This window comes from Lactuca serriola, chromosome 1, assembly GCF_051521515.1.
Source record: "Lactuca serriola cultivar US96UC23 chromosome 1, Lser_US96UC23_V15, whole genome shotgun sequence".
Lineage (NCBI taxonomy): Eukaryota > Viridiplantae > Streptophyta > Magnoliopsida > Asterales > Asteraceae > Lactuca > Lactuca serriola.
This window is the reverse complement of record NC_136408.1, coordinates 23062277-23070315: the sequence shown is the minus strand read 5'-3', so window position 1 is coordinate 23070315 and position 8039 is coordinate 23062277. Positions and strand designations below refer to the sequence as shown.

Here is an 8039-nt window from a genome sequence, read left to right as displayed (position 1 = left end):
TAGGGTGCAAACCCCTGAAACTTAGGGTTTCATCCAACAGCTGTGACTCGCCGAGTCCAGGATATGGACTCGCCGAGTCGACGACTTAAACGTGTCCCGGGTCCCGCATCTAATCGGCGAGTCGGACCTGTGACTCGCCGAGTCCAAGGCTAAAAGAAGAGAAATACTCAAATAAGATTTACGTACCAGGAATCAGGTGCTACAACATTCATTACATATACAATTTTGCAGTTATGTGAGCCACGTTCCGGAGCATGGCACTACTTGCCATGGCCGTTCATGTATCCAGAATCTCCTTAATTGGGGAGCGTATGAGTTTGCGTATAACTATACTGGATTGATTATCCTACACCTCGCTGCTAGCTACAGTAAGACTTACAAGTCTATGGGTGCCAAATGTCATTTTCCTTCGACATCTTACATTGTCGTGTACTATAGTCGGTAGCAGGATACATGCCAATCACATGGTACTTTAAATTATAATTAGTTTAAGGTAGTTAGTACAGTGCTAGTTACTTATTACAATACTACATTACTATATCATTTTCCTAGTGCATTCACCTTGTGAGTTTCACACAATATACAGAAATGCGAAAACTATATTTTTGATAAATGATAGTCAAATTTTGAAAAATACATACTCTTACAAGAGACACACACATATACTAGATGCCTTGGTAGAAGGCTACTTTTAGTAGGAAACATAGGGTTTTCTAGGAGTTTCAAAACTTTTACATACTTATACTTCACATACTTACAAATACATTCTTACAAATCCAGACACTAAAATACTTATGATCTCACCAGCTTTAAAGCTGGTAAACTCTTTCAAAATAACTTGCATTCTCAGGTCACCAGTAGACAGGTATGATGACCAGGTTTTGAGAAGACGAAGCACAGACAAGACTCGTCTTTATTTTGATTACATATTTTGGTGTCTTGTTGCAATGAAAGAACACTCTTGTATTACAATTATACTATTAATACAATGGATGATGTTGTTACTTGTTTACTACTATTCACTGTTGTGATACTGTACATTACGTCCTCCGCCCCAGAACGTTTCCGCCGTTCTATGGTTTTGAGGTGTGACACCAAGCCTGACCCACTCGGTTATCTTTGTATCACGGGTATCAATACGAAGACATATTTCACTGAGGGATTAAAGGATATGTAAATCATTAGTGTAAATAAATGTAAGTTCTGTTTATGCTTATGTGTCTGTATCGGAACATGACATCCCGAGATTTTGTTATATAATGAAAATACTTTTCTTTAAGCAATGCTTTGATAAAATTTTATCATATTTTGTTTTGGGAACAAATTCCGCAACAGTTTTCTTTAAACGATTACTCTGATTTTAAAAACAAAGCATAAACAAATCGGTCCTTTTTTACCATGAAATTAGGGATGTCACAGCATATCTCATAAGAACTATGTGGTTAAGCATGACCGGGCGAGAACAATTCCTAGATGGGTGACCCCCTGGGAAGTTTTCGTATCGGGAACCCAAAGCGGAAAATATTGTGATACGTGTCGGAGAGGGTTGTTACAGTTGAATAAAAAACAAATATAAATGCTAAAGATAGGTATATGTTGTTGCATAATTACATTGTACACATCTTTGAAATTCCACTTCTTATTGAAACACCCTCTACACTTCAGACTACAAAATCTTTACTTTTTAGGATGGAGATTAGTTACAAAACCATAAACGACACATCATCTAGCATTAATTTCCATGGTCAAGAGGACAATATGACACTGATCACCTTCTTAAACATGTAGCTTCACCTTTAAGGTTGTTGTAAGTTCAATAAAGTGGCCCTTAAACTATCCGAGATTGATATGTATCCAGAGTTCAAGTGTGTCCGAGGTGTTGAGTATTCCGAAGGAATGAGAATGTCAGGTGAAATGAAGACTTGTACTATTTTGTCTTGTTTTATTTTTCTTGTTCTATGTAATAGTTGTTGGAGACAAGATCAACAGCGACGCATTGTCAGGCGGTTGCTATGTAGTCTGTATTTGTCCTTGTTGTCTCATTTGTCCGTTATGCTCCTAAATAGTATAAATAGGAGTGTCATTCCATGTAATCAGTTTGCATTTATCAATCAAGAATCATATATGTCATTATCCCATATTCATATTTGTTGAAAATAGACAATATAGATTTCCCAACATCTTCATTTCTTATATCATTTAAGGATTAAGAAACAGAAGGTTTTCACAAACTTACAAACGAAACCTCACTACAAAGAACCTATTCTACTCTCTCGATTTATCACTCAACCCTAATCTAAACAGTCAATACAAATCTATTCATCTGAAACACTATACTTAACACAATAGAACAATAACTCATCAACATAACAGATGAACAAAACAATATCAGAAAGAAACGAGAGTATTAGATGAAAACCCTAAACAAGAAACCCTATCTCTGGATCTGGAAGTGATAAGATCTGATGAATAGGACTCTCCCTTAGCATATATACTACGGATACTTGGATATGGAGCAAACCCGTAAAACCGATCCATCTTCTGACTCGCGTGTTTTCCCTGCAATTTCACTTAACACCCAACAAAATATATCTTGACCAACTTCCACCCCTTATTATCAAAACCTGACATTTTAAGTTAATAAATATGAGATTGAACCTTTATTACTTTCAACAATATTCATTCTCTTTGTATATTCCCTTACATTATTCATTCAATATCCTGCAATACCTGGTTGTTTATTTTTCAAGGCTTTGATTGAATATAATCTAAATTTGACTGAAATTTTTTACTAGCCTCCATTGTTGTTGTTTACTCAAGGTTTTGATTTATCAAACCAATCAAACACTCTCCAAATATATCATCGGGGTATCATTTGTCTTTGCAGTTTATCAAGGTACCAAGTGAGAATATAGTATGTGCCTACATGATTCTTGGTCATCCTGATGCGGTTTTTAGTAGGCAATGAGACCGCAAGACTACTTTTGCCAAATCTACCAAGAAGTTTTTTCAAAAATTTGAATTGTTGATTAAGATAATATTAAGGCAGAATTTCATATATATCCTTGCTAAACATCTAAATAACGTATATGCCCGACCTAAACTTTAAATATTGTATTTACCCTTTTCAATGTTTTTTAATATCATATATACCCAAATGTATTTTTTTGATAATTTTTATTGATTTATAATTCTTTTTTATAATCTTAAATAATTAGAATTAAAAAGACATTTTGAATGGACAATATTGCCCTTGGTGCTTACTACCTCAGATCACGTTGCCCAGTCCATCACAATCGACCATGCTCCTTTGATACTTCTGAATTCCGATCGCTGCTTCTCCCCTCGGTGTCGCACACACTCGCACGTGGCTTCTTCCCAATCGCAACCTCTTAAAACTTACATGCAGCCTCATATTCCCCCTTCTGATCTGGTTGACGCCTTCTACACACATCCGACGCACACACTCTTCATTCTGGTGCAAATGTTCTTCGTTCATAGCATTGATTGAGGGGTAAATCGATTTTGCTTGTTTGAAATTGTTCATCTGAAAGTGATATTTGGGGTTAATCGATTCTGATTTTTGGGGTAAATTGTTTGGATTTTTTGGGGTAAATCGATTTGGAATTTTAGTTCTCATCTTCAAAATGTTTTGGTTTTGGTACTGGCTATTCTTGAGAGTAGATGTATAATCGGGTTTGCTTGTGAAAGTTCAATTCTAATGTTTGTTTCTGTTGGATCAATATGAATTAATGCAAGAAACTTACTGCCTAGATTACCCTTCAACAGTTTCAATTCATTGCTGTTATGTTTTACTTTTGATGTTATGGAGCTTTGGTTGGTTTTGTTACTAAAAATTCAAGCTTATATTGGTGATGTAATCGAATGTACAATGCTTTGACGTCAACAACACATTAACATGAACAAATCAAAGAATATCACACGAAATTGAAGAAAGGGAAATTAGGAATAGTCATATTTTATTTACCTGATGTGTGAGCGTGTGCGACACAGGGGTAGAAGCAGCGATTGGAAGTATCAACAGGTTGATCGTAACAAGGTGTGATCGACTGGGCAACATGATCTGAAGTAGTAAGCAAATGTATTTTTAATTATAATGATTTAAGATTATAAGAAAGAATTTTAAATCAATAAAAATTATCTAAAAAATACAATTGGCTATATATCATATTAAAAAACATTGAGAAAGGTAAATACGATATTTAAAATTTAGGTCGGACATATACGATGTTTAGATGTTAAGCAAAGGCATATATGAAATTCTCCATAATATTAAATGGAATTCAAGAATGAAACACTAATGCGGTTCATAGTGACCTAGCCTAAGTGGCTTTAAAAGAAATGTCATTGATTTATCAATTCATTTTTTAGCTTACATGGAAATTACAAGTCATTTTAAATAGAAGATTGTATTGGATTAAGTTGGTGATGAAGATAGTTTTACATTCATTCTATATATTTATGCTAGTAACATGCATAAGTAAGTTTTATAAAATATTAATAAAATAAAAATAAAAAAAACTTGTTAAGTATTTAGGTATATTGATGCTCTAATATGAGCATTCAGTGTCTAAACTTATCTACCTCAACCAGATTTGAGATCGTTCCGAAAAGGTACACTGGAATTAATAAACAATTTTGGTATAATTGTAATTTGGAGTAACGTTTAAGAAAATATATAAAAACCACATATCTTTTAACCAACCATGATATTTATGTGTATAATTAAATAAATCAAAGCTCGCTTACATCCCTACTCATAATACTCAATTTATTACTTCAGAATGCATAACGTTTGACTTAATATTATAAGGAAAATAAAATACTGATCAATTGTATAAAATGTTTGTTAATATGTTAGGTAATAAATAATTATTACCTAATTTAGGAGATATATAAAAACCAATCTGATCATTCGCAACTAATTTAACACTAAAGAGATGCTTGGTTGGATATGATGCAAAATTAATAATTATAAATTAGGATCGTAAAAGTTAGTTTGGGTGGTGTTTAGTTAATAGTCTTAATAATATGTTAGGTAATAAATAATTATCGATAACTATAGACGATTAACAAATAGGTCGTTGTAGTATAGTGGTAAGTATTCCCGCCTGTCACGCGGGTGACCCGGGTTCGATCCCCGGCAACGGCGTTTGATTCTTTTTTCGGCCTGAAACAAATTATCAAAGCGCCCTTGCATATATATCACCTTTTTTATATACCCTTTTCCAGCTCATCTACCATTTATATAAACTCAGGAACTGGAGTTTAACAACTGTAACAAACTTTTATTTATAAAAAGTCAGAACAGATATTTTATACAATAAATTGATGATTGATATTATAACTTCTTTTTATTACTCTTTTCTAGATCCACACCCTAAATATGTTTTGATACAACTTTTTCAGAAAGCAAACTTTTCAACTTTCTCTTTTAGATTCGCTTTAATAACTCTCTTCTACATATGCCATCGATCTCAAACACTCTACCGATTTCCCTTGAACAGCTTATCTTCTATGTGTTCTTATGCATCATACAACAACAATTACACGTAAATTCGTTGTCAACACTTTCACTAATTTTATCCTAAAATTCATGCATTTTGTTTTTTTAACAAAATTTCTTTGACTTTCTTTCTGCAGAAGTCGTTTTAATTTTACTTGTTTAGCTGGTAAGTGATGCTTTTGTGAATCAGTCTTTGCTCTTGAAAAAATTGTAACTCATTTATGTGCCCTACTTATTATGATAGTACGCTTGTTGTATTACATGTATACTCTAGAAACTTTGGTTTTACTGATTGACTAATATTCATGTTCTTTTCTGTGGCCAAACTCTTGATTCTTGGTGTATTTACATATCAAAAACGTTAGATTCTAAATTTTAATGTATTTTATTTAGTTATTTTGTGTTTATTATAGGGGAAATGATTAGATTGTTCAAGGTAAAGGAGAAATTTGGGTATGAGAAAATTATATAAATGGTCCATGTTGTAAAAAATATATATAATGGTCCTTAAGTATGACAAAATTATAGAAATAGACCATGTCTAATAGTGAAATTACAAAAATTGTTCTTGTGTAAAATAAAACTACGGGAATGGCCCATGTATAAAACAAAGTTATTAGAATTTGTCCCTGTGTAATAGCAAAATTACATAAATGGTCTTTGGTGTAAAACAACCTAACAATAATGTTGTCGATATAAGGCTGGAGAGAATAGTGACACAAAAAATGTAGGGAATGGAAGTGTAACAATTTAATAGGTTTAATTTTGGAGAAAAAAATTAAAATATATAAAAAAATACAAATCAACCAATCACAACAACTCTTCATATTTTTTCACTCATCTCTCCTCTTGCTGCATCCATAACAATTCCGTCTTAGCACTCTCTTTATTGCAAGGTAGTGAGTAGTGTAGCATCCTTAGGACCTTAGCACATCCTTTAACATCTCTCACTTCCTATAGCCTAATAGAAAAATTACATAAATATATATATGACAGCATTACATAAATGGTATGAAAAAATAAGATTAAAAATCATCTCCGATACATACATGTCATGATCCCGCTAGTTTAGACAAATATTTAAACGAAAGGTTTTCTTTTGTCTCTAAACTTTGAAAAACTACATTTCGGTCCTTACAAAAGTAAGATAATTATTTTAAGAAGAATTTTATATATATCCTTATTAAATATCAAAATATCGTATTTGTTCCAATCAAATTTATAAATTTCATACTTACATTGATTAAGCTTTCAAAATATCAAATTTTCCTTTAAAAAACATTTTTAAATATATTTTTTATATTTTTTTATATTTAAAATCATTATAAGTAGAGAAAAAAAACCTTATTGTCCCTCTCCTAAATTGTTGGAATCATTTTAAGTCCAAATGTTACAAAGACAGACGATTTTAATATTAAGCTCTCTCCATAAACACTAGCCATCTTTGCTAATACCTATCAAAACGATTACCCTATTTTCATATCGGACCCGTCAATAAACAAACAACAGGAAGTTGACCGCAAACAGTAGTAGTAATTTGGAGTTTTCACGAGTCAAATTCATCAGCTTTAAGAGGTTTTCACTTCCATTTCAAGGTAAGATTTAACAGTAAGGTTATGTTTGGTGTGCCACAGCTAGCTGATAAGCTAGTTTATTTTTTGAGTTTTTTTATGTTGTCGTATTTGGTAAGCCAAAAAGTAGCTTATAAGCTAGCTTTTTGAAAAGTTACTTAGACTAGCTTCTTAGGAGCTTTTTTTAAATTTTCCAAATACACCCCTTAATTAATTATACAAACACATATTCTTACATGTCCTTTTATGTAATTTTATATATTTCAGCTAGTTTTACCCAACGTTATTTTTTATTTCAGCTATCAGCTAGCTTTTTATTTAACAACTAGCTTTTCAGCTAACAACCAACTTTTCAGCTAGTATGCTAAACATAGCCTAAAACATTTAGTTTATGTGTGGTTATACATTATGTATGTGTTTTAGTATCTTAGGTTAAGTTTCTTAGGGTGGAGCGAGCGACAAGAAATTACCGTCATTCCAAACTAGATGACAACAATTACCCTATTTGCACTTACTAAATCTTGTAAGATAGAAAATCTTACCATGATTCTCTTTTAGGGTCTGCAATTGTTTGCTTTAACATTACACCTCCTAGAATTGTAAAATAATAACCAATAAGTTGAGATATTTACATTCATTTCAATTAAACAAATTATAACTTTCATTATTAGGAAGAAACAATGTAGCATGAGGAATTTTAATGTTTACCGCAAGTTCGAATGGATAATAGATCTGGATAATTACCACAAGTTCCAAACCTAAAAGACCTTATAACTTGATCTTTGGGCCTTAAGAAGGCATCTAATCACATCCATTATTGCCTTAGGGATAAGTAAAACATGTTTAAGAATAATTAATTAAGTGTAGTAACCTAATTTGCATATCACTTAGTGATTAGTATTAAGTATATTTCTTATTATGGTTATGTAGGTGTCCTATAT

The 8039-nt window shown here is 32.2% G+C and overlaps 1 non-coding gene across 1 annotated transcript; it reads left to right on the top strand.

The window, feature by feature from the left end:
- The first annotated feature begins 5101 nt into the window (after window positions 1-5101).
- TRNAD-GUC (transfer RNA aspartic acid (anticodon GUC)) lies at window positions 5102-5173 on the top strand. Its single transcript has one exon. It is a non-coding gene; the product is annotated as a tRNA-Asp (tRNA).
- The last annotated feature ends 2866 nt before the right edge of the window (window positions 5174-8039 follow it).